Raw genomic sequence first — 27,023 nt, forward strand, 5'->3', positions numbered from 1 at the left:
CTAATACGATGTAAGTAAGTCTCAAAATCAAATGATACACATATATGAACATTACTGGCTGTCCATAACAGCGGAAGAAACGCAATCTATGCAAAACTTGAATAGCAATGCACTCAGATATAGCAGTGCAAATCACTAATAAAAGCAACTGAGATTGACTAATGGCATACATTGATCAGCATAACAAGGTTTCAATTCAGCACGGTGCATTAAATGAATACCTCAACTAACCTCTGATTAGCATTGGCATGTGGGGCTTCATGCAAAACAAATTTAGTCAACATAAATTTTGAAAACATCTAGCTTGGGCTCTGTCAAAATAAGCAGTTGGTACCTAAGAAGGAAAATACAATGAATAATACATTTATCCTTTCATAATTACCAAATACAATCAGCATTCAAGATAAGTCTTCGTCCTTCAGGTACCGGTTCGATCAGCATGGGGCTTCTCCAAAGGGGGCAAAGTTAAAGTCAAGTTTTCCTTGCAGCAGCAAGGAAAAGGGGCAAAAGTTATCGTATGGGCAAAACGGGGTAAAGTTAAAGTCTCTAGGGTGAGAATTCTTTAAAGTGTCTCTCTCTGGGATAGAGAAAAAGCATCAAAGTGTCATTAAAGTAAAAGTGGCAATGGCATCAAAATGGCGTCAAAATGGTGTGTCTTCAAAAATGGCTTCAAAATGGCTTCTCAAAATATATGGCTTCAATAAAATGGCTGTCTTCTCTTTGTCCGGTGGGATTAAATAAGAAAAGTTCCAAATTCTTCAGGTTCTTCCATTGGAGGGTCCATGGGGTGATTTCTCTTTGACCAATGAATAGTGTCTTTTCTCTTAATACTCATCTACGTGTAAGATGTCCTTGGAGTTTTGGAACATAACTAGCAACAATGTTGCCAATTAATTCTGCAACAGTGTCTTCACTGTCTGCACCTGCAGAAACTGACCTTGAGCTTCAAAGGGGATGAAAGTTGCCTAGCACGCAACTTTGAGATAAGTGTATTAGTCATTCTACTGGACAAATACAGCTTTTAAAGATTAAAACACGCCTTTGTTAATACAAGTGAAAACTACGCAGTTAAAATTGAGACCAGGCAACTAGGCCAAAGCCTCTACTAAATTTAAGCTAAGCATGTGACAGTTTCAATGAGAAAATCATAAAGTATAACTTCAAATATGATATACTAATACATTTGACGGTTTTCATGATTAATTAAGCTTGTTTAAACTAATTGTGACCTACTTCGTGGGCACATTTTTCTACACATTTTATTTTTATTTGCTAAAACACATTGCATATACGGTTTTGTTGCATGATATATAAATGTTTGTTAGTCTTTCTTTTTCTGCTTCATCATCGCATTAGGCTTGTAGACCTGGTCGTTGTGACACATAAAGTGATGGTTTCTCTCACTATTTTATTTTGTACTTATCTTTGGAGAATTGTTTTTTTAAATAAATTTTGGATTTTGGGTCAGGCCACAGTTATTAAAGGGTGTACATTTGGTGTCTTTAAAGCTGATGGTTTGTAGTAATATAATTTATGGTTTGGAAAGAACAATTATTTATTTATATAATTTTCTAGCCCTGATGAAGTGAATTATGAAGAAACACATGTTAAAAGGCAGAGCGCCAGACAATCTTATCTTGGTTCTGGACGAAAGGACAACAAGATAAAGGAGAATACAACACCACCACAAATGTAGCAGATTCTAAAAGAATAAAATAAAGCGTTATTAGCCTAACGGGCACAAGCAGCAGGTTTAGTTGCTAAAATAATGTGTCCATGGTTATCACTAATATGGTTCTACAACAAAGTGAGAGTAACTAACCTGCCTTGCCTGGCTCTGTATTGGGAAGATGTTCCATGGGTGGAGCATGGGCATTCTCCTGCATCCACCCATGGATGTTGACGCAATTCCCAGATTTACTAAGGGTAATAAACTGGTATTGCGCCAAATGGTATGCCTTTCTAACAGACGTGTAACAAGGAGAGATATCTTTATCCACGTTATTTCCTCTTTCTACATGTGCTGCACTATGCTCTTGTGCAATCTTCTGAAGCTAAGATGATTGTCAGTGGATCTTATGTGTGTTGGTAGTGAATTCCATAGTTTGGCTGCTTGAACAGAGAAAGATATGTTGAAATATCGAGCCGGGGGCCATTCTCACGCATAGGTTCATTGGAGGCATGTATTGGATGATTTTCTTCAAGAAGAAGGGTGGCCCTTTGCCATGTATTCTTTGTGTGGGAAATATAGCAGCTTGAAGGTGGATCATCTGGCACCTGTAGCCAGTGTAGGGCCCTCAAGGCAGGGGGGGATATGTGCATCTGGCCTTACATGTAGGAGCAGTCTGGTGGCAGATTCTGAATTCTCATAGTTCACAGAGATGATTTGTGAAACAGGCCACTAGTGTGATCCAGTTTAAATAGGACAAGAGAGATGGTAGCTTCAACCCTGTGAAGGGATTCTAAGTGTGAGATGTGTCACACTGTTATCAATGTGAGAAAGCTTGATTTGGAAACCCTGTCTTCTTGTGCATTCATTGACACTCTGGCATCCATGGAAATTCTGAGGTTGGTTTCTTACCTTTTTGGGTATCTTTGGTGGTGGGCCTAGATCATCAGGTCAGGTGCAGAGAGGGTTATAGGTTTTCCAATCGCCACAGGTGAGCATTTCAGTTTTGGAGGCATTCAATTTAAAATGGCCGCAATTCATCCACTGGTCAACTGCCTGGAGGCAATTGAACATTTTCCATGCCCCATAACCTCATGCCCCAGGAGAGGAGGGGCTGTTGCTGGCACTTTAAAAAGTGCTTACCCTCTCCTGCAGTGCAGGACGCAGAATGGGACTGGCTGTTTTTTGGGAGTCGGTGTCCCCTAACCTCAAGGCCCAGAAGAGGAGGAGCTGCTGCTGTCTTCCTGCCCATGCTTCGCACTTAAAAAATTGCTTACAATCTCTTGTGGGTGGTGCTGTACTCAGGTCCTGCCTGGACCCAGGGCTGGTCTGTCCTGTTCTGTGCCTGTCAAGGGAGGGCCACCCCCTTGGCTCTGCATCCCCACCAATGGCTATAACACTCTGCTCATCAGTAAGTCCATGAAATTTGCCTATTTGCTTGTCAGTGCACATACGTACACTATCATGAAACTCTAGTGAACTGTCTGGTGTTTTGACTGAGAACGCAATCCCTCACAGTCGTGGGTACGGGGGACAGACTTGTGGCTGCTACATCCTAGGACCAAGCAGGGGCATGGAGGAGGCCCTCCAAATCAGTAACACTTGCACTTTGTTGTGGTGGCACTATAAAGCAATGTGACTCTTTCTGCTACAAGGGTCAGACCTGTGGTAGCTACCTGGACTACATGTCTCCAAATCAATAACATCTGCACTTTGCTGTGGTGGCGCTACAAAGTGCATTGAGTCTCTCCACCATGCAATGCAGACCTATGGCAACTACCAGGGCGACGTGTACCAGGACCCAGTAAGGGCAAGGAGGAGGCCCTTCAAATTAGTAACACCAAGCACTTTGCACTTTGCTGTGATGGAGCTACAAAGCTCGTTGACACTCTCCATCACGTGCGACGAACCTGTGGTAGCAACTGGGACTATATGTCCCAGGATTCAACAAAAGCAAGGAGGAGGCACTCCAAATTAGTAACACCTGCACTTCGCTGTTGTGTCGCTATAAAGCGTGTTGACTCTTTCCCCTGGGCCAACCCTATTGGCTTCTGCGCTTGAACTAACAGGGTACTTGTGTCACACTGTTGGTTATGTGCAGAGCCTTTCATGGTCCTTGTTTGTTCTAATTTTTAACTTTCTCCAAAGTAATGAATAATAATTCCCCTTTTTAATAGATTCTTAAATTGTGTTGAGCTTTTTGAGTGCCTTAAAAACTTTATAATCTTATTTAACACTTTTTGATCATAGACTGCTGTAGCAAAGGATTATCAATTGATGTACAAAAGTCAGTTTTATTTGTGTTTAGTGTATTCAAAACAACACAGTTGGGTATTAACAATTACAGCCGAAGTACTCAGCATGGGTAAAAAATAAGCATCTGAGGCTCCGCCGGGCCACAAAACCGCTTGTCAGTAGCAACTGTAGGTCAATGAAGTCGCTGTTGATAGTGACTAAATCAGACACCATGACCACGATCTACAATGTATTTTCAAACATTTTGCCTCCATTTATAGATTATTCACCCTCTGATATCCCTATAATAGATATTCATTACTCTCTAATTGAGAATTTTAAACCATATTTAACCAAGATGCCCCTGAAAAATGTAAAAGGTGGAAAACCTAAGCGTCCCTGTGTAATCCCTGGTATAAAGGACTGCAAAGTGGCCAAGAGGCAGTTAATAATGTCTCTAAAGACCAAGGTGGTTTGCTTCATGCTTGCCCCACACAACATGGTACTTGTGTGACGCAAACCTTAAGTCATATTTTGAAGCCACGCAAAGCCATTTTGCATTTTGGAGTGGCTCCAAAAATATGGAGTAAGTCAACGCAGTGCAAATCACTGCGTTGCCTTACTCTCTTCTGGGAAGTTGTTTCATGGGCTTTGTGTGGGTGTTCCCACTCAACTCCTATCGATTTTGACTAATTCCAATTTTTACAAGAACATTTAATCCTGGGAATGGGCCAAAAACTTACGCTTCCCAGGGGAGGCGTAGTGAGGAGAAATATCTTTATTTCTCCTTGTTTCTTCATCTATGTTTGCTGCATTCTGCCACACACATAAAAAGAGGAATATGCTTCCCATGATTGTTTTTGTGCAGGTAGGTGCTCCTTCCTGCACAAAAACAATCTTGCAAACAATATGGGCACCTTTGCACTATGGTGCAAGGGTGCCTGCATTGGCGCTAGGCAGCCCAATGTGTGCTAGTGCAGGGGGAAAGGGCAGAAATGCACCATGTGCCTTAAATACAATGCATTCCTGCCCTTTAATAGTGGCACAGGGCAGTGCAGCAAGGTGACATGCTGCACTGTACAACTATCTCACAAATATGGGCCCAAATGTACTAAGGCAGTGTGAGAAGCCAGGACAGAGTATACAAATTATTAGCCGAAAGGAGATGGGATGAGGCTAACTGGAATGATCTGATTAATGTAGCTAAAATTAAAGTCACACTACCTTTTGCAAAATAGTAGCACATGGCAATAAGGATGCATATAGTTTTACGGAGCACTATCTAGAGATCCTGGTACCTGGAGTCAACACTTTATCATTCTTTACTCTGAGAATACTGAATACCCTCAGGCTCCACAAGGGTCCTTAAATAGCCAACTAAACAGTGATATAACATATGCATCCCACTTTAGTTTAGAAGAGACAAAGGAAGATATTAATGCAATTAGGCCAGGAAAAGCCCCAGGCCCCAATAAAATACTAGGCTCTGCTCAGACGCTGCATGGTTTAGAAAAGAAAGGAGGAGTATGTATAATATATGTCCTATTGTGTAGGTATGATGTGACATAAGCCAAAGCTGTGCTCTCTATCCCGGGTTCCTCAAGTCTTTGGATTGGTGAGTCATGCTCCACTGTGTCAAAGGCTGCCGAAAGGTCCAGTTAAGAAGGGCAGCAACTCCATTCTGGTCTACTGTGTTTTTAAGATCATCCCAAATAAAAATAAGAATAGAGATAAGGGGCTATTCTGTGCCTCTTCCTGAACAGAATCCAGTTTGGAAGTCAGAAAGTAGGATTTCTCCTCAATGAATTGTGACAGCTGTGCAAAAGTTGTTCTTTCTTTAAGTTTTTCAAGTAATTGTCCATTCGCTATGGGTTTGTAGTTGTCTTAAATTTAATAAAGGATGTATGTAAGCCTCTATTCAGTCTTTTGGGAAAAGTCCTGTTGTTAAGGAGTTGTTTATGATTGTTCTTATTGGGATGGCCGCCTAAATTGATAGTAGAATGTTTTAGAAGATTTGAGGTTGGCACAGGTCAAATGGGCAGCCTCAAGGTTAACTTACTTTGACAAGACCCTGAAATTCATCAGTGATACTTTTTTGAAGGAGCATTGAGGCTGTACTTATCTTTCCTGGGTGAGTTCTGTAGGAAATGGATTGTGGCTTCTGTTTTTTTGTCATTTAAATAAGAATCAAGCAGATTTGCTTTAGTTGTGTAATGATTTGCGAGTTTGTTACAAAATGCTTGAGAAATGGGGTATGTAAAATGTAGGGGATGTTAGAGGGGCAGTGCTGGATCAGAGAGGAAAAAGGGGCGCAGAGCGAAGGATATAGAGAAAAAGACAGAGGCTGCAAAGAGGGGAAAGAAAGGGATTTTACTGTCTTTAATGCACAAACAAAATATTTTTTCACTATGCAATAAGACAATGCAAAGCTAACAGGTTCAGAGTCCAAGTGGACCACTGAGTGTAGTGAAAATCACAAACTGATAGGGATTATGCTATGGTATATTTGCAAACAGTCAGGTGTGGATTAAGGTCAGATTAAGAGGAGGAGTAAGGTTGCGCCTCTTACCTGCAGATGTGTCTGTCTCTCAAAGGATCGGTGGCTCAGACTGAGGGAGATGGTCTTAACCCCAAAAAAATCCAGTGGAGGAGGATCATGTGGTACAGGCAAAAACAGGCGAGGCCCTTGTCCTCTCCGATCTTAGCCTTGACGACTGGCTGAGATGCCCTTAGAGGAGGGTTTGAAAGGCTGAGGGTGAGGTCAGCTGACTCTCTCTCAGCCTCTTAGGCTCACCTGCAGGACCAGCCAAGTGGTTGCCTATTAACAGGCAAGTGAGTGCACCTGGAGGTGTAACTGTGTAATCCATAAGCTGTGTCTGAAGACCAGGTAGAAAAAGAGGAACTGGAGAAGGAGAGGTGGTAAACTGGCTTTTAAGCAGTAAAGTTTTTAATGGCACGCGGAATTGCACCAAGCCCACACATTTTTACAATGTCACTTTTAGAAATAAACAGAAGCATATTTTACAAATAGAATATTAAACTATAGGTTAAAACAAACACAGAAAAGCTGATAGGCATTCTCTGGGAGACAGTGGGCCCTGTGAGTGGAGAGTAAAGGAGCTAGAAAGAGCAGGTGGGGAAAGAGAGAAAGACAGAGGCTGCAAACAGGGAAAGCAAAGCAAACAAAGGGGAGCAGAACCCCGGAAATGGAGCTGGGTCAGGGAGGCAATGCAGCAGTATCAGAGAGGAAAAAGGGGTGTAGAGCAGAAGATAAAAGAGAAAGACAGAAGCTGCAAAGGGGGAAAGCAGAACAAACAAAGGAGAGCAGACCCCTAAAATGGAGGTGAGTCAGGGGGGCAGAGCTAGATCAGAGAGGAAAAGGGGTGCAGAGCTGAGGATAAGGAGACGAAGGCAGAGGATGCATAGAGCAAAAGGAAGGGGATTTTTATCAGCTTTTACACACACAAAATATTTTTTCATTATACAACAGGACAATACAAAGCAAACAGGTTCAGAGTTCCCATGGACCAGTGAGTGTACTAGAAATTGCAGATTAACAGATATTCTGCTGTGTTATATTTGCAAACAGTCAGATCTTGAATAAAATCAGTTTAAGAGAAGGCGTGAGGCCACTTCTCTTACATGCAGGTGTGTCTCTCTGAGTTACAAACTCAGACTCAGGGAGGTGGTATTGTACCCCAAAGGGTCGATCCAGTGGACGATGGGTGTCACGTATTAGGGGCCCAAACAGGTGACACCCTTATTTGCTCCACCCTTAACCTCAACACCCGGCCTGAGATGCTCTGGGAGGAGTGCTTGCAAAGGCTGGTGGAGAGGCAGCTGACTTTCGGCCTCTTAGGCTCACCTGCAGGCCCAGCCAAGTGGTCACCTAGCAATAGGCAAGTGAGTAAAAAAGGAGGAGGAGTTTATTTAACCCTCTAATCCACAAACTGTGGCTGGCGAGCAGGTAGAAAGAACGGAATTTGAGAGGGAGAGGAAGGAAACAGGCCTTGATCTGTTTAAACTATACACAAAGGCCCATATTGATACTTTTTTAGCGCCGCAATAGCAGCGTTTTTTGATGCAAAATCGGCGCAAACGTACAAAATACAAGTGTATTTTGTAAATTTGCGCTGCTTTTGCATCAAAAAGTGGCGCAAATGCGGCGCTAAAAAAGTATAAAATGGGCCAAAGTGTTTGTGTTAAAATCTACAGATTATGCAGGAGATGATGGATTATGTGGCAAATGCGGAAAATCTATAATTATGTGAAAAAAGCCACAGTCGCAGAATCACATAATTTCAGTGGCCTTATTGGAAATGTAAATACACTAACTGGGCGAAATCAATTTTGCTAATACCATTTCATGGCTTGTAGCACTGAATAGCAGTATCACAGCGCACAGGGTCCTAATACCAGCAACAATAGGGTCCAGAAAAAGGATAACTATCTGAGATGACCATGCAGAGTAGGCAAATTTGCTATATGGGGGTTTAACATACTTGCTTAATTTCTACATCATTGGGTAGTTCAAACGTGCAGCAAACTCACACCTTATGAGTTTAGTGCAAGTAGTTTACTATTTAACTGTAATTAACTTCTCTCCATCAGAGAATCTAGTCTCCAGTTTTGACTTTGTAAATATATACACATTGTGTACTGATATGCTCCTTTAAAAGCATGTTTTCTTTAAGAACTGTACTCACTGAAATTGATAGTATATAATATCCTGTTCTTGGAGCACCTTTCCCATTCTGACTGTAATGGAGACCACTGCCAACTCAAACAAAAAAGTAAACTTTTCTTTTTAAATGCAGTCCCGTTTCCATTAAGGAAAACCAGCTGCATGTAGAAAAAGTTGACTTTATTGAAAGGCGCTCAGAGACATGATGGTCTGCTGCCCTCCAATCATAGTGAGTTGTACTTTGCGAGCTACCTTATTAATATTCATGATGTAGTTTGTATTGCCATGGTTTTAAAAGTGCAGCTTAACCAGGACACAGTGGTGTTATCTGGAGGTATACATCTTATTTTTGTATGTGGGTGGTATCAATACACGCTGCAGCCCATACATGAAACTTAACTTCTATTCTACTGGTGCATTTCTTATAGCAACTTACCATGACCTTTCTAAAATTTAAGTCAAAGTGTGAAAACAATTGGTGACATAAAATATTTTACATACGGTGCTTTCGAAATTTAGTGGCCCCATGTTTTGATAATTACTGTTATTGTTACCTAGCACAGTGACACTCATTTTAACAGTCCAGACACATTGAAGTCTAAGTTCACACTCCGTAAGGATTCAAACTTGCCCCTTTGGTTCTCTAAGCTGGCATCCATTTGTCAGGCTGTGTGATGTGCAGGCTAACCATAACACCATTGCCTTGACAATTGTTTAATTTTTTGAAGAATGAACCAGGAAAGTATTCTTTTCGAAATAATCTACTAAGGCACTTACGCAGACTTTCTGCATACTGCACATTTATGGAAGTGGGGGGCAAGATCTACTCCATTCTTCCAATATCTAAAATGAAACTGTGAATTTTTTAGGTGTGGATTGTTTTAAAGATGGCTGCTTTTCACTGAAGATGCCATTCCGTTAGCTCTAATGTTTGCACATGTGCCGAAAGAGTTTACCATTCATTTGATTACCATTTATGGTTTACATTAAGATGGAGTTAAACATTTCTTCATCCATAGTTGGATAGATCTACAGAGAGAACCAATACAGTATTATAAGAGTACTCAAGATAAATCTACTGGTCACCCACCAAGTGGAGAACTTGATTCTAATAATATTTCATATATCTCTATAAGCGACCCTATCCTTGTCTTTTCCTACTGATTACCCAGAAATGGCTAATTTGGGGACCAGGGACCAATAAGAAAATGCAGCCTTTTTGTGGGCTTTTTCCATATTTCCAGATCCTGAAAATGATTAACCTTTTGGCAATAAAGCTAGCTTCAGTTTTTTAATGGTTCCACTGGGCATAGAGGGCAAGAGATTCAAGAATCATAAATATCTAGTCGATAATGACTCTACTTGGTAAAATGGAAAGCATATATTACGTTATGCTACAAGGTCTTTGTACAGCTTGGCATGTGCCACTTACTTGACCTCTGCAAGTAGTGCAGCCTAGAATGCAATGGTGTTGATTTTGTGTATTCAGAAGTACTACAGGATTTTGAGACATACCTATTCTGCCATGGTCAGTGTTGGGACAGGGATGTTCCCTGCATGGTGCCCAGTCATGTCCTCTGCTCTGAGTGCCCAACTGTGAGTATCTGGTATCCTTATTTATGAATTTGTGGCTCCAGCTTTCACGCTAATCTAACATGTGCATGAAAGTCTAGGTCTGTCCCTGGATGTGAGCAAGACATTGGACCAATCCTGGGGTTGGTAGCAGACCAAGCAATGTGTCTGTTGTGTCAGGGAAGTACTGTCCCATCCCTGTCACAGGTTCAAGCATGTAGTAGTTGTGGCAGTATATCTACAAGTCTATTCTTGTGAAGCTTCATTGCTTGATGTGAACCTGGATCTTTGCACTGTGTGTGTGGTCTGCATGTTGCACATATTGTGAACCAGAGTGAAGCCTGCAGGAGCCATTTTGAAGTCCCTGGCCTGTTCAAATGCACAAGATGGAGGTGCTTTTTTCCAGACATTGGAAGTGTAATGGAGAATCGAGGACATAAGCTCCCCTTTGAAATTCAATGAGGCCGTTTTGCTGCAGAGTGCTGCTTATTAGTCCTGAGTAGTACCATTTTGTGGATGGTGTGGGTGGCGGGTAGGAATACAGTTCCTGTTGTCAGAGTGTGATGGGTCCATTCAAAAACTGACAGCCTCATATCTCTCGTCCTGATCACTATTATGCCTGGCTGCTGATAGGTGCAGAATGCACATATGTCTTTGTGCCTCTGTTGTGGGTGCTCCAAACTGGATTATAGAGCACCACTCTGGACAAAGGCAAGGCCCAGATTTACAAATACTTTGTATGGGGGGTGTGTTACTTTTTATTGCACACCCAATGCAAAGAGCTGTGGTGTGATGTGTAATTGAATGCAAATCATGATCTCATTAGATTGCAACCCAAGGCAACCAAAGCTTGGCAATGGACTGTTTCACAATATTTTGCATCATGGGGAAGTTCTGTGTGTAGTGCATGGGTGTTACCATGCAACCACACGTGGGTTCTGACACAAATCTCTATCTCCAAACAATTGTAGACAGGGATTTTCACAGAAACCCTGTGATTCCTTGAGGCAGGTGTACACGTGTTTTCATTGCTCTTCATTTTTCTCACTTTGCATGTGCGCTGCATTGTAAAGCACACACATAAAGTCTAGTTTTGAACTGCAGGGGACCACTTGCAGCACAAGACGTATCCTTCCCACAATGCAAACACCCTTGCACTATGACTCAAGGGAGTCTGCGCTGGTGTATGGCAGCTAAAAGTGCACCGGCGTAGGGGGAGAGCAGAACAGCGCCAAATCTAAGTAGATGTAGCGCTATTCTGGTCTCTCCTGTTCACACATAGCAGCACAGAACTTTACTTGCTGCCCTGCATTGTATGCATTTTATGTAAATCTGTGAGTGTGAAGGACACAACGAGAAGGATACATGAAAGAAAAGTCGATCCAAATCAGTTCGGGAAGCGCAGACTGAGAATGCAAATCCTGTTTGATTCCAATTTCTGTTTGACTACTTAAGGGGGTTTCCCCAGGGCACCCACAAGAACACTGCACAACTAGTGCTGGTGTCTGCCGGACACCAAGCTTTCCAGAGGTGAGAGGGCTTCACCTAGAGTCTGATCCTGAGGAACATATGATTCTACTTCCTGGATCTCATGGAAAATCCAGCCTGGAAGTAGAGAAAAGGTGTAAACTAACCCTACAGGTGGAGGTGATTACTGGCACAGGTGAGAAGCTGACTCTAGTGCTGTGGATAGATCTAACAGAAACTCATGAAAGCTTGACTTAAGTAATTGTTACTGAAGGGGAGGGTTCATGGCACTACCAAAGTATGCTGGAGCGTATCGCCCCATTGACTGTTGTCGTAACTGTGGCGCTTGCCCATTGTATGCATGAGTCGTTTGCACCAAAGAAAACAAGACACTGTTAAGCCCTTGGTACTATCCAAGTGAGCATGAATGGACTTTTGTAGTGGCTGGCAAATAACAATTGCCCAAAGCGTATCTGATTGGACTGCAATGGTATAAGTGAAGCTGCTGCTTTGGAGCAGTTGACCATTGTGTCCCTGAGTGACTGTGGTTTACCGAGGCACTGACAGTAAGTGCACCCCATTGGACTAAGCCACCACAGCTGAACTAAAGTGCCTTAAAGTGACTCAACTGTTATCTCGGACCTTGGACTATATGTGGATTGCACCACTGCTGGGAAGGTGAATCCACTGAATCATGAACTCACCAGACAGTTCAGAAGGAAGGAGTCCCTTCTGCCTCCTACGTTGCCCAATCCCCAGACCCTGCTGTTTGCCCTGATGAGGGCTGGAGACTGAAGACAGCTGCAAGCCTGCTTCTGCTTTCGGACTCTGTTATACTGCAGACAACTGTTCCTAGCTAACAGGGAAGCCGTCTTACTCACTTGTGGCCAGCAAATCTTCCAAACAAGCAGAACAACCAGGACTGAAGTACAGGAGGCCCGAGTAATGCCTATTGTGGGGATGAACTAATGGTGATTTAGTGGCTGAGAATGACTGCTATAACCTAGAGACCAAAGGGAGGGAGAGCGCCGCACCTATGACTAGACTTACCTCAAAGTACCTTTACCATAAAGGCAAGTGGAGGGGAGTGGAGCAGAGGGAATATCCTCACCAGGAAGAGGTAGTCCTGCATCACAGACACAGTTCATGAGATAATTTGGCATGCATAATATTGGTTTATTGTGTATTAAGATACTTCTTTTTTAAAAGATAAGCATTGGACTAAACAATCAATTTATTACTCTAGTTCTGAGCCTCATAGGAACTCTCTCACTAACGCCCCTGAGAAGCTATGACTGTATGCCATCACTACCACTAGTAAGACAGCCCCTGAACGTCAGAGGCAAATGCCCACAGCCCCCATAAATGTCCTCCTGATCTGGGTCTGACAGTCAGGCAAGAGGTGCATTTGCTAAGAATGTTTGCAGATCCCTTGAGAATCATAAATTGGTAATTACTGAGACTCAGAGCAATGCTAAGTCACACCACATAAAAGGTTCTGTGTGTTCAAAGTGCTCCTGATACAATAAATATCTTCTCTGTTCCGAGCTCCTCTGGTCCTTCAGCTATGTCTCTGCTATATAGCATATCTAAAATCTATAAACAGTGAGGATATGTCTTATGGAATTTGTTATTGGATTCATAAATGCACACCTGGAAAAGAGACACAGCGCAGTAGTGGCTGGCACAGAGTGCTTTACAACAAAACAGCAATCAAGAGAAACAAATCAGCATAAAAAAACAGTATGTTTTGTGAAAAGGAACAGGAGAAACTCTGAGGGAATGTTACAACAGTGGAGCGAGCCAATGGTGTTCTGCTCTTGCTCAAACCAAGAGCAAATGATGGCAAAGAATGCAGCACTCTTAGTCTGAGTAATTAATTTATTAAGGTACTTCCCAGACATCAAATAAAAGCACACTAATATATGAAAATAAACATTTAACTCAAATGAAGTAACACATGTTTAGATACAAAAATAATCATAGCAGTTAAACAATCACAGACGGAAATGTGCAATATATCAACAGTGAATATATAACCCTCATGGTGATGCATTTTCACTTATGATCACTTTTGATTATTTAGCATATATATATATATATATATATATATATATATAGTGAAAATGCATCACCATGGGGGTTATATCCATTATCCTAGCCAGCACAGATCAGAAGAACCCTCAAAATAGGCAAGGCAGAAGACCACACATGGGATCAAATTCTCCCAGGCAGCACGCCTGCTCCACAGGCGAGTTCCTATCTTAGCACCAAGCTGCATTTTCCTATTGCAGCTGCATCCCCCACAATACTTTCTCACATGGTATGACGCTGCTCTGGTGAGAAGAGCAAAAACATGTTCAGTGTGGGAAAAAAGCTTTATGTGGAAAAACACCTGCATGGCAGCAGAGCACAAAATCGAGTCGATGGTCAAATGATGGATAACTTTAAATAGCATCACAAATAGTGAAGAAGGTTCTGAAGAGGAACATGTTTTAGATTTAGATCTGTTTCTTAAAGACTTCAGCAAAGGGACAATCATCATAACACAAGGAAACACAATTGCCATAATCTCTGTCACCCTTGTAACTGTAACTATCCACAGTCAAAGACATTTTTATCTCTTTTAAAAAAAAATCTTTATCACACTAGGCCTAAACAGACCTGAAACAGGGGAACAGTAAAAAGCAGAGAGACAAAGGCACAACAAATATTTTGACTTTAAAGTCATAGGTAAAACCATATGACTTGAAAGTCCCATCACTCCAGCCAGAGAGGGCACGAGCATCCCAGTTTGCCTTGGCCCCATTCCATATTCCCTAAGGATCACCCAGGCATCACAAAAATGTCTCACCATCATTCTTCGCCCAATATCCAAAGGTAAGTTCGCCAGAAAGACCTGAGCTGACTACACTTGTAAACATAATTGGCGCTGCCCCTCGACTTGCAAGCAGACTGGAAACTCCACCAATGCCATGGAAACCTTCACTTCAAAACCCCTTCACATCTGGGAGCGATGTTTCTGGGACTGATATCTGAATAAATTAGAAGCCTGATCTTTCACAGCAGAACTACCTTCTGTCTTTTTGTTGATTTTAAAATGCATTTCCTCTGATCTGCTGTTTTCACAGTAATCAGCTAGGTGCCACCATTCACACCAGCATAATTTAATGTTTTTAGAAGGCATTTGTAGTAGTTTGTTGTGCCATTCCTTTCTCCATGCTTAATAAATCCTCAAACACTTCAGTCAGCTACTGCAAAAGTAACATCACTACTACATCAGAGGAGATTCCAAAAACCCTCAACAAGGTGCTCTTCCACAGATTATCCAACTGTTCCACCTTTCCATCCAATTTATGATACCCTCAATTCCTATCACTGAATGATAAGAGATTGTGGGTAACTCTTCCTAATAACCAGGTTGAGAATGTAATTTAAGAAAATTGATTTATTGTCTTAAATACAGCAGCCAACACCTGCAACTGCCTTCAAGTGTCACTCCTTGGAATCCCTTGACCAGACACCTCATAACATTCCAGGTGTTACATCATTGGTCAATGGAAGAACCAAAAGAGCATGAGACACCAAACAGCTCTCCCTCAAACACACAATAAAACATGCATAGAATGAAATTTCAATATGCACACACAACGAATAAAAACGTAAGTAATTTCTGAGATAATAATGAGCATAAGACTACCATACAATAGTCACAGAGATAATTTCTAAAATATGCACACAAATGATAACAGTCTAAGGCCCTCATTATGACATTGGCGGTAAATGCCACCTACCGCCACGCTGACGGGCGTCAACATACCGTCGCAGTGGCGAATATCCGTACACCATATTATGACACCCACACACCAATCCGACAGAATACAGCCACATACACAAATCTGCCAGACCAAAGGTCAATGATAAACTGGCGGTCCTAAAACCCATACCTTTACGCCAACAAAACTACACCCATCACATTATGGCCCACGAATCACCACAGTGGACATTCAACGGCATTAAACCATTGGTGTGGTCAGAATGGACACCCACACAGAAAACAACACTACATTGGCCAATACCAAAAACACACACCTGACTCCCATGCACACACCACACCCACACCCACACACCCACACCACTATAAAACACACACCCACATTACCCACAACCCTTTACCAACAACAATTACTGCCAGGAGATTGACACGAACAGCACCAAGACAACTAGACACATGGACCACTCACACCCATACATCCCTCATGTACTCCACATCACACACCCCACCACATTACTCAACACACTCTGATCAACACAAACCACACAACACCCATGGCACCACAAAGGTACCTCAGTATAATTGAGGAGGAGTTTAGGGTCATAGTGGAGGAAATTGTCAGGGTAGAGCCACAGCTGTTTGGAGCACAGGTACAGCAGATTTCCTTTGCCAGGAAGATGGAGCTATGACAGAGAATCGTGGACAGGGTGAACGCCGTGGGACAGCACCCAAGAACAAGGGACAACACCAGGAAGAGGTGGAACGACCTATGGGAGAAGGTACATTCCGTAGCAGCAAGGCACCAGCTTGCCATATAGAGGACTGGCGGTGGACCCCCAATTCCTCCCCCACAGCTCACAGCATGGGAGGAGCAGGTACTGGCAATACTGCATCCTGAGGGACTCGCTGGAGTATCCAGAGGACTGGATACTGGTGAGTTAACACTTATCACCCCCATACCTGTATGCCATCACACCACCTCACCCTCACTCCCATCACTCCACTCCACACCACACACTGCCCCAACGCAGATTACTAACCCCAATGCCAAGCCCTGCATGCTCTACCAATGCATGGACACCCCTCCCAGCCCTGCATGGACACCCATCACTAAAGCATGCACAGCAAAGGGAAACTAACATTCCCACAATACATCACCATACACAAGCAAAAGGTGTCAGGGCAACACCAACGATAGAGGGGAAGCCAGGGATGTACAATATGTTACAGGCATGAAGCATAATACATCACTTTCCTCTCCACAGGTGCCCCAGCCAATGTCAGTGGTGAGGAGGTGCCATGACTATCCAGTCCCCCAACAGAAGATGCCCCCAGTGATGACAGTAACTCTGGACTTCAGGAGCTGGATGGCCTACCTGGCCTATCAGGGACCACTGGACAGCCGGTTACCCAAGCCCACTCACAGACCACCACAGAGCCTCCCCCATCAGGATCCAACACCACAGCACCCACCCAGCATACCCACACCTCTGTCCCCAGGACACGTCAATCAGGAGTGCGCCCACCTGTACAGGGACCACAGGCTACACCTCGCCCCCAAGACAATCAGGGACCTGGGGTCAATGGCAGTGGGCACACCCTACAGGGGACAGGGGCACAGGCCAACAGGGATACTGGGAGGACTGCTGTGTGCCAGGGGGAAGACCGGACCAGGGAACCGACTCTCCAGAAGGCACTCTCCGAGATCCTGGGAGCCTACCAACATTTCCAGGATACGATGGGCCAGATCCTTGACAACGTGTAGGAGGACAGGCGGCTGCAGGAGGGACAGTATCAGAGGATCAGGGAGGACTTGCAGGTCCTCAACACCCCCCTGATCTCCTTAGCAGGGGTGCTGACATTCATGTCCAACATCATGAGGGAGGCAACAGCGGGCCCCTACCACTAGCCAGTCAACTGAAAAGCCCTCCACTTCGGCTGCCGCCAGTGGCCAGGTGGCCCCGCCACAGGACTCACAGGCCACCAGCATCCCTTCCCCTGCAGAAGGTGAACCACCCCGCAAACGTTCCCTGTGACCTAGACAGAAGCCAGGACAATTGCCAAGACCACCGCCAGGAAATGAGACTCTCCTGATTGTCCCCCTTGTGTCCCATACAGTCACCTTGTCCACCTCAAACTTCCTTTGCTCCCCTTCCAATGGCCACTTGGACACTGCACCTGTGCTACAAACAGACTGGAACAATACCCTGGACTTTCCTCCATCATCATCCCATTCCATTGCACTTTCCCCTCAATTTCTTAGCACTACAATAAACACCCTTGAACAAAACTCAAATACTTGTATGTCATGTGTTGAAACAGTGTATTAATGGAAACAGTTACTTCCATTGCAAATGGACTGTACAGTGTGAGAGCATAGAAATAATGACCTGTAGTTGGCTGTAGTCAGCACATCAGTACACAGTTGTCTTTGCACCAACATCTGTAAAATGATAATTCATAGGTGACAGTAAGTAGAGGTAAAAAGTGGGTAATGCAATCATGCAACAGCCCTACAGAATACACCAATAGTCATAGAAATGTGAAGTTGCAATGACTCACCTGTGTGTCATTGGAAGTACTGACGGATAACTGTGGTTCTGTTGTCCTCATCTTCAGCCTCACTGTCATCAGGGTCTGCTGCAGCCACAGGGGCATTTCCAGTCTCCTCCTCCTGCAGAAAAGTTACATGGCGTCTGAGGGCCAAGTTTTGCAACATGCAGCATGCCACGACTATCTGGAAGACCTCCTCGGGTGAGTAGCACAGGGATCCACCTGTCAGATGGAGGCACCTAAGCCTGGCCTTCAGGAGGCCGAATGTTCTCTTGATGATCCTTCTGGTTCGTCCATGTGCCCCATTATAACGTTCTTTAGTCCTTGTCCTGGCATTCCTCACAGAGGTCAGCAGCCGTGATAGGTCTGGGTATCCAGAGTCACCTGCAGGTATTGAGGGACAACATTTAGCCACACACTATCCTATGAGGTTAACACCAGAGGCATACACTAACATACACTGGGTGGGGACCAAGGCTCACCTATTAGCCACACCCTGTGCCTCTGTAGTTGGGCCATCAAATTTGGGATGCTGCTATTCCTCAGGACAAAAGTATTGTGCACCGACCCAGGATACTTAGCATTGATGTGGGAGATGTACTGGTCCGCCAGGCACACCATCTGCACATTCATGGAGTGGAAACTCTTACGATTCTTGTACACCTGTTCATTCTGCGGGGGTGGACAAATGCAATATGCGCCAATAATATTGGGGATATGTCCCATTGCATAGAATCCGGCCTTCACAGTGGCCAAATCTTCCACCTGGGGGAAAGCTATGTAACTGCACATGTGTTTGACCAGGGCAGACAACACTCTTGCCAGCACGATTGAGAACATTAGTTGTGGCATTCCTGCTGCCAAGCCCACTGTCACTTGGAAAGAACCTGTCACCAGGAAATGGAGCACTGATAGCACTTGCACAAGAGGGGGGATCCCAGTCGGATGACGGATAGATGAGATCAGGTCAGACTCCAACTGGGCACACAGCTCTGTGATAGTGGCCCTGCCCAGTCTATAGGTGAGTATAATGTGCCTGTCCTCCAGTGTAGCTAAGTCCACCAGGGGTCTGTGCACAGGAGTTTGTCTCCACCTCCTATTCATCTGCAGCGGTAGGTATCTAAGGGACACAAGAGTGAATAGGCTGTCACAATTTGAACTAAACCACAACATCAGTCCACATGGTACACAGATGTATTGGGACATTGTAAATGTCGAAGTATGTGCCTATTTAACCTGTGACGCAGTAATTGTCGATTGGGCATCGTGGCGGTAGGCGGTCTTGCACCACAGTCAATTCCTCATTGGATAATATTGGGCCCTATGGAGTACAGTGGCCAATTGGGATGTATGGTGACCGTGTACACCGCCACGGATGTGCCAGCCATTTTCCAACTCAATCCTTACTTATTTCCTGACCTTCAACAGGAGAACACCTACACTGCGTGTGCTGATGTGACCTGTGTCTGGAACCTACCATGGCCTGTGTGACCGGGGAAAGGGCCCCAGCCTTCGCTTCGGAGGAGTTGGAGCGACTGGGGGATGGGGTCCTACCCCAGTACGGACAGCTGTATGGGCCTCCAGACCAACAGGTGAGTACACTTTGGGCACGATACATGTGGCATGGATGCATGGAGATGTATGTGAATTCATCGTGTAAGGGTGGGTGGGGGGATTGTCTCTTGGTGGTGTACATGTTGTGAGCTGGCCTATGTGGGTGTCAATGGTGATGGAATCAGGTATGGTGGGCCATGTGTGTGACAGGCTGGACTGTTTATTTAATGGAGTTCTCCTGAATATATTACCTCTGCAGGTCAGTGCCCATCAAAAGAAGGGATTATGGCATGCCATCGCCAAGGATGTCCGGACCCTGGGGGTCTATGGTAGGCGGAGCACCCACTGTCGGAAATGGTGGGAGGACCAGAGACGCTGGGCATGGAAGACCATGGTGGCACAGCTGGGGATGGCCTCCCAACGAGGAAGGGGTGCCCGTCAGACCCTGACCCCCCCTGATGGCCCGCATACTGGCGGTGGCCTACCCTGAGCTGGATGGGCACTTGAGGGAATCATGGCAGCCACAAGGGGGTGAGTACAGTGGGTTTCATTACATATTTTGGCTGGTGGGGTGGCATCCGGGTGGTGGATGTGTGTTAGTGGGTGCCCCTATGGCCAGGCCAGACATCTGAAGGGTAATGGTTGCATGGCAAATACAGGTAACCTAGCTTGTTAGTAGTTCATTTCAGGCAGGGCATCGTGGGTCCCAGGTGTGCTGCAGTTGGCAGTGTGTGGTCCTCATCTTGCCTTAGTGACTAACCATATCACTGGTAGTGCAATACATAGTGCTTAAGCCTGTTCCCTGTGTGTGTGACGGTGATGTGCAGGCCAATAGTGGTGTTGGTGCAGTCATTGACCAAGTATATCCTTTGTCTCTCCCCCCTTTTCTTGTTTCATCATCCTGTCCTTGTGTGCATTAGCATCATCTGGCGGAAGAGCAGGGGCACTGGTGACAGAGGGAGCTGCATCCCACATCTTTCCCTGGAGGCAGAGTCTACAGACGCCGAGGCAACCAATGGGATGGAGGGCGAGGGGAGCACCACAGCGGAGTCCTGAGGAGACAACACAGACTCAGATACATCCTCTGATAGGAGCTCACTGGTGGTGGCAGACACCTCTGTGACCACCTCAGCTGCAGGTATAGCCGCCACGCTGCGTACCAGCACCGCCCTCCCATTAGCCCCTCAGTGAGTTGCCCATGCCCGTTCACCCAGGAGGGTGGGCATCTCCTTCACCCCAGGCACCTCGGACACCAGGCTATTGACCTCCTGAGATCCATCTCTGTAGCGCAGTCAACCATAGTGAATGCCATCCAGGGGCTGGCATCCCAGATGCAGCAATGCAATGCATTCCTGGGGAGCATTCATGGTGGATTGGCGGCCCAACAGAGATCGATCCAGGGTCTTGCCTCCTCTATGGTGGCAGCCATTGTCCCTGTTTCTACCACCCCCCCTCCAACTACCACTTCCCAGTCTCATTCTCCTCAATCCCAACCCATCCCAGCACACATACAGTTGAGCATGCACACAAGACAACACCCAAGAGTGGCACAGGCAAACACAAGGACCACACTTCATCACACAAGCACTCATGCAAACACCATACAGTTGCAGACACAACAACATCCACTGTCTCCCCCTCCTCCTCGACCACCTCCCTCCCAGTCACGTCCACACTCACACCTGCATGAACTACATCAACATCCACTACCCGCTTCACCACACCAAGCAGAACACACACCTCACTGGCAGACACCTCCACAACAGCCATGCACGCGTCCCCTCTGTCCTTTCCCACTCTGTCTGTCCCCCCTCCTAAAGTACAGAAACCCAAGCATTCACACACCCAACAGCCATCCACTGCACATCAGCATACTGCCCATGCACCTGCACCCAAATCCAGCAGACATACACCTCCAACAACCACTCCCTCATCCTCCACTCTTCCCTCATTACTTCCACCCCACCGTCCCTAAAAAGCTTTTACTTTCCCAGTTTGACCTCTTCCCTATCCCTCCATCCCCCGTCCTGCCCGTATGGGAAGGGTACCAAGGACACAGCCCAGCACCCCAGCCAAACAGTCCACGGGGACAGTGGTAGCACCACCTACTTGTGGTGGTAAGGATACCACATCTCCATCAAAGAATGGGAAGGAGCCAGCACCACCAGGAAAGAAGGGAAGGGGCCTGCACCACCTGGAAAGAAGGGGAAGGACCCTGCATCCTCTGGAAAGAAGGGGAAGGAGCCTGCACAACCTGGAAAGAAGGGGAAGGAGCCAGCAGCACCAGGAAAGAAGGGAAGGAGCCTGCACCACCGGGCAGAGCAGGGAAGAGCCCATCCACCCCTGCATGGAAGGGTAAGGTGTCCACGCCCCATGTACTGGAGGAGACAAAGCACTCTACGCCAGCGGAGGCTGTCAGGCACCTCCACCACCACCAGCTGTCACGGGGCCCCCACTGCCACCTGAGGAAGTGCAGCCATCAGACAGTTCAGGGGCTGTCCAGGAGACTCCTCCATCCACCACCACAGTGCAGCCATCAGACAGTGCAAAATCTGCCCAGGAGGCTCCTCCATCCACCACCACACTACCGCCATCACCGCCAGTGGACGCCATGTAGGCCACACTTCAGGGGCTGATGTGCAAGTTTCCCCTCCAGAATCAGTGGGGAAGTCACCCACTCGAGAGACTGTGGCCTTGCACTTCCCAGCAGAGGGAAATGGGCATGTTGCCCCCTCCAGGACCAGTGGGGAAGTCACCCATTCAAGTGACTATGGCCTTGCAGTCCCCAGGACAGAGCAAAGGGCCTGGAGCCCCTTCAGAACCAGTGGGAAAGTTCCCATATTCGGCTGAGGTGCCCCCCACCCCATCTCCCTGAGGTGCCTTCCCACTTGCAAAATGACATGTGTATGGTGTGTATGTGTCTGGTGTGTGTTGTGCGTGTGTGTGTCACTCTCGTTTTCCTCCCTCCCTTGTGTGCTAGTAGGCTGTACTCACCGTTGTCGTCTTTGTTGGCGTTGGTGCTCCAGGTGGAGCATTACGTAGAAGATCATCGGAAAGATTAGCAGTTTGTGTTCCATGGCGGCGTAGTTCTGCCCTGTGTCTCCAATGGTGAGTCCTTTCACTTCTCACCTCTGTTTCTGCCAAGCTTTTGTTGGCGTTGGTACCGCCCTGGAACAGGTGGAGGTTTGCAGTGTCTTAATATCGTGGGCGATACTTTGTATTCCGCCTGGCTGTTGGCGGCTACTGCCGTGGTGAGTGTTGTTTCTGCCCTGGCGGTTGGTGTGGTACATTGGTTGTCTATGGGAGTTATCACCGCCATGGTCATAATCTGGCAGAACGTACCGCCAGCCAGTTGGCTGTATTACCGCCACTTTATCACTCACCACCAGGGTCGTAATGAGGGCCTAAATATTTTGTGGAAGTCAAATTCACATGAGCATACAAGGAATAGTCAAAGGGAAAATGTGTGAAACTTTTCTAAAAGAACAGTATGTTTAAATTCCTTTCTAAGCAAAATCCCTCAAATACATGAGTGGGTTCCTTACCTGACATGATCTCCGAATATCCCTTTCTATCTTTTCTTCCTGACGTACCACTTCATCTTTGGTTTTGTCCCTATGTACCTCCTCACTTTTCCCAGGCAGCAAAGCAATCCTACTTAAATTCCAAATTCAGCCATCTTATGTTTTACCTGCATTTAAAAAAAAATGTAACAACACTCAATGGTGCACAGAACTTAGAAAATGGTGATGCTCCTGAGGGGGTACGAATCTTAACCAAATTCCCAAACTCCGCCTTTGTTTCACACACCCTCTTCCTTTGATCAAAACTTTACTGCCTTTTTCCTCCTTGTTCCTGAAACACCACCTTCCAAGATTCATCACTCTGATCACCTCACCCCTTTTTTCAACACTTCCAAGAAGGAACTAATTGACTATTTAGAATCCTCCCTTTAAACAGTTCAAAAGGTGTCTTCCAAGTAGAATGATGTAGCGCTAAGCAATATGCTGCCAGCCTATCGCGTAGAGCTGATAGGCTGATCAACTTGTATGATCTCCACTCCTAAGAAAACCTATTGTGGCCATCTCTCTCCAACGTCAGCCGCATCATGCGGCCACACTAAATAACATCTTTGCTGACCTCACTTTCTCACTCCTGTTCTCCAATCCCCCCTTCTGTGATTAGACACACTGTAACGCTGCGCTCAGACGCGGCGTCTCTTTCTGTCCTTGCGGATGGAACACGCTACCGATACTCGGAGCGCCGTTCCCCGCGTTTTTTGACTACACATTCTGGGAAGCATATATTTCGCTCCCAGTCACGCTGCACTTACCTGTAGCCCTTTTTTCTTCTTTTTGTTGTTGGTGGTGGGTTTATCTGGTCTTTTTGCCTGTCTCTGTCCATGTTGTGTCCATCTTGTCTTCTTCGTGTTTTTGTCCCAGCATGCTCTGTTTTTCTTTTATACCACTTTCTTTTTCCTATACTGGTCTCTGTGTTCTTCCCAATCCAAGATGGTGTTCTTTCTTTTTCCTGTGATGTCACTTCCCTTTTCTCAGTATATAAGTCAGTCAGTCTTGTTCCACCTTGCGTTGCAAACACTTCCTTCTGGTTGTGCTCTTCGCTCCTGTTCTTTGTTCCTGCTTTTTGCCTTGGGAGCTTTGTTGCCTGTTCTTTGTTCCTGCTTTTTGCCTTGGGAGATTTTTTTGCCTGTTCTTTGTTCTTGCTTTTTGCCTTGGGAGATTTGCCTATTTTTGTTTCCTGCTGTCAAGTCCTGTTTTTTCTTGTTGTTCCTCAGGAGTTCCTGTTTGAGGTTTTTTCCCCAATGTTGTTTTTTTTCCCCTCTGGGACTCCTTCTGGAGGGTACAGTCTGCTTTGGCGCAGCCTGTCAAGCGGCACCGTGGCTACTAGAAAGGGTCGCCCTTATCTGGGAGTATCCAGAACCTGTAGAAGACTTGGTGTAGTCGCCAACCCGGTATCCAGAGGTGAGAAGTCCAGCGCAGTACGTAACAGATTGCAACGCCAAAAGATTCCGCATTGCGAGATCGCTATGGAAGATCCACAGGGAGAGGTGTCAGAAAATGCTCAAGCCATGTTGCAGACTGTCCAACAACAAGCCCAAGAGTTACAACAGTTACGGGCAGAGAACACTGCGCTACGACAGGTCTTGTCTTCCCGATCAATGGACATACCACCCGTATCTGCCACTACTCCTCAATATTCTGGAGATCCTCTAAAGATAAAGGAATTTTTGGGCGCTCTGGCGGTTTTCTTTGCCTTTCGTCCACTCCAGTTTTCTTTGGATAAGGCTAAGGTGGGCTATCTGATCAGCGCCTTGTCTGGTCCGGTGGTTGCTTGGGCGACTTCTCTGGTTTCTGCAGAAGACCCAGTCCTGGCTAACTATTCCGCTTTCCTGACTCTTTTCAAACAAATGTTTGAAAGACCTGGGGTAGAAGCAGCAGCTGAAGAAGCCTTATGTGACATTCAGCAGGGTAATCAGGATGTTCTGCAGTATATAACCTGCTTCAAACAGCTGGCAGCCGAAACCTCCTGGGTGGAGCGCACCTTCATGACCCTTTTCCGCCGAGGCCTGCATGAAGAAATTAAAGATGAGCTTGTACTTTCTTCTCCAGCTTGTTCTTTGAAAGAATTAATGGATCAATCTATGAACATCGAATATAGACTTCGAGAGCGCAAGATGGAGAGACGTAGAACGCAAGCTCCATACCAGTCTGGTCCCATTCGTGCTAGCAGTCGGCGAACGAAAGATATTCCATCCAAAGATTCTCCACCTCCCCCTGAAGAACCTATGCAGATAGATCTGGTTCGTGGGCCATTGACGGAGTCAGAAAGGGAGGAACGACGATGAAAGGGACTTTGTCTGTACTGTGGTAAGGCTGGCCACCTGATCCGTAGTTGTCCGGTACGTCCCTCAAGACCTGCGGGAAACGCCAGCTCCCGTCCCCTGGAAGGAGACGGGAGGAGCTGAAGTACCATCAATATGTTCCTCCAGAGAAAGCATGTCCACCCTGTTTATCCTCTCGGTTAAGTTACAAAGTTCAAAAGACAAGATCAAGAAGAACACCTTCTGGCTCTCTTAGATTGTGGAGCCAGTGGACTCTATCTGGATGAGACCTGGGCTACGAGTAAAGGAATTCCCTGCATTCTTAAAGAGACTCCTGAGCAGGTTCACATGGTGGATGGCTCTCCGTTAACCTCAGGACCTGTGGTGGCCTCAACTCCTACTCTTTGTTTGACATTTTGGGGGCATCAAGAACATGTTGCCTTTGATCTCATAGCCTCACCAAATCACATCATGATTTTGGGAATACCCTGGTTAGCCTGACACAACCCCTATATCAATTGGGAAACAAGAACTATATCCCTAAAGTCTTCATTTTGTCAACAGAATTGTTATTCCACTACTTCTTATTGGACTCCCAAAAGGTCCTGTCAGTCAACTAAGGATAACACTGACTCTATCAATATGATCCAGGGAGTTCCAGATTGTTATCAGGAATATATCAGGATTTTTCAGAAACCTAGTAATCCTATTTTGCCTCCTCATCACAGTTATGACTGTGCTATTCCTTTAATTCCTGATGAAGTCGTCCCCTTTGGTGGAATGTATTCTCTGACAGACCAAGAAAAGAAGGTGCTAAAGGAATATTTAGACGATAACTTACACAACAGTTTGATTGCTCCTTCCACGTCCCCCGCTGGGGCTCCTCTCTTCTTTGTCCTAAAGAAGACTACGGATCTGCGTCCTTGTGTTGACTTTCGTGAACTCAACAGAATAACGATTAAGGATCGATATCCGCTGCCTTTAATCAGAGATATATTGGATGCCATTCAAGGAGCCAAGATGTTTACCAAATTAGACTTACGGGGTGCCTATGATCTCCTTAGGATCAAGGAAGGAGGTGAATGGAAGACAGCTTTCCGTACCCCTTTTGGGCACTATGAGTACTGTGTTATGCCTTTTGGACTGACCAACGCCCCTTCTGTTTTTCAACGATTTATGGATTCAGTGTTCTCTGATATACTCAACCAATATGTAGTTATATATTTGGATGATATCTTGATATATTCCAGTGATCCTGAGCAACATATAGATCATGTCCTGCAAGTCCTGGAAAGACTCAAGAAAAACCAATTGTTTTGTAAACCTGAAAAGTGTGAGTTCCATAAATCTGAAGTAAAGTATTTGGGGTTCTGTATTAATCAACACGGAATATCAATGGATCCTGACAAGGTCAGTGCCATATTAGATTGGCCTTCTCCAACGTCCATTAAAGAAACGCAATGTTTCCTTGGTTTATCAAACTTTTATTGTCAGTTTATTCAGAACTTTGCCCATCAACAAAGTTTCATAACACATACAAATAAGAAAGAGAACCTGAAGAAGGGTTTTGTTTGGACCAAGGATGCTGAACGCGCGTTTCAAGAATTGAAGACAGCCTTTACCCAAGCACCCGTGTTGCGTCATCCTGACAATACCAAGAAATTTATCATTG

This window comes from Pleurodeles waltl, chromosome 2_2 (genome assembly GCF_031143425.1).
Source record: "Pleurodeles waltl isolate 20211129_DDA chromosome 2_2, aPleWal1.hap1.20221129, whole genome shotgun sequence".
NCBI lineage: Eukaryota > Metazoa > Chordata > Amphibia > Caudata > Salamandridae > Pleurodeles > Pleurodeles waltl.